At 36.4% G+C, this 1,304-nt stretch overlaps 1 long non-coding RNA gene across 1 annotated transcript in view; it reads left to right on the top strand.

Moving 5' to 3' along the window:
- LOC108300677 overlaps window positions 1-1,095 on the top strand; it is a 48,675-nt gene extending 47,580 nt beyond the window's left edge. The window contains exon 3 of the long non-coding RNA XR_005199235.1: window positions 1,015-1,095. This is a non-coding gene — a long non-coding RNA (uncharacterized LOC108300677). The remainder of the gene's footprint in view (window positions 1-1,014) is intronic.
- Window positions 1,096-1,304: the final 209 nt, after the last annotated feature.

The following is a 1,304-nucleotide window of genomic DNA, read 5'->3' as shown; positions in this document are numbered from 1 at the left end:
TCCTTCCTTCCTTCCTTCCTTCCTTCCTTCCTTCCTTCCTTCCTTCTTTCTTCTTTTTCTCTCTCTCCTTCCTTCCTTCTTCCTCCTATCCTTCCCATATAAAAAATTATCTGGTCAAATTGTCCCATCTCTTTGGGACAAAGGAGATCCACTGAGATTTTTTATAGGATCTACCTCTTTGAGAAGGAAGGGGGATAAAGGGCAGGAAATCTTTCTGTTGATGTCGCTCTGCTGACATCACCATGGATTCAGTGTTCAAATCCACAGCTAGGCAAAACTCAAATAAATTTTCCTCTTTGTAAGCAGCTGCACTGTGAGTTCGCCTTCCATTAGTAAAGGAACAATGAAAGAAAGGCAAACTCTGCGTCCAAAACATGGCCAATGAAAAGACACTGGAACGGAAGCCAGGTATCCTGCTGTGGTGCAGAGGTGTAGACTCATGAATCCACCACAGTCAGATATTTGCTTCTTTTTAACAGCCTTATCAGCAGAGAGAAATGACTCCCGAATCATTTCACAGTAAAAAAGTTAAAATGATGCCTCAGTGGCGCTGCATCACGCCAGCTACTCACTGCCCAATTCATTGATTACACCTTAAACTATTCTTAACTATAGATAGCCTATCTCTTAATCATGCTTAGCAAGTGAGTGGTTTGGTATAAAACATTTGTACAAAAATTTGGGCGTATTCCGAGACTTCACATTCCTATTTGATCGTTTTTCTGGTAAAATTGTTCTCAAGGTCCATGGATAGCCAGGGGAATTCCAGGAAAAATGTGAAGTTACTTATTTGCAGAACCTATTTATTATGTGTAGTTCTGGAAATAAAGTAAACATAATGGTTCACGATGTTTTTCTAGAAATACTTTTATTTCAGTTTTTGTTTTTCTTTTTACTCTTGTTCTAGCGTTACTTTCAACTTTACAAAAGAATTGGGTGGCAAAAGAAACCAACCAAAAAACAAGTAAAAATTATTAACCCATTTTAAAATATTTTAAATGTCTTATTTTCCAGACGCAGGTGATGCTTTGAAGATATTAGCCTAGCAAGATGGAAGCAGATTTAAAATTTTACATAAGAAGTGACCTTTTTCAGGTAATGATGTTTTTCTGTAATTTTCCCAAACCTTTCATTTCCTCTAGTATTGCAAATTTTTAGGGCATGCTTGAATGATTTAATAAAATGAAGAATAACTACATTTTAAACTTAATTTTTTACCCAGTTTTACAATGTTCATAGCCCACGAGTAGAGCAGGCATGGCATTCAGGAGTTTGGAAAAATTTTTTAAATTCATTACTGAACA

Source organism: Cebus imitator, unplaced genomic scaffold (assembly GCF_001604975.1).
Source record: "Cebus imitator isolate Cc_AM_T3 unplaced genomic scaffold, Cebus_imitator-1.0 Scaffold28, whole genome shotgun sequence".
Lineage (NCBI taxonomy): Eukaryota > Metazoa > Chordata > Mammalia > Primates > Cebidae > Cebus > Cebus imitator.
This window is presented reverse-complemented; position numbering and strand designations above follow the sequence as displayed.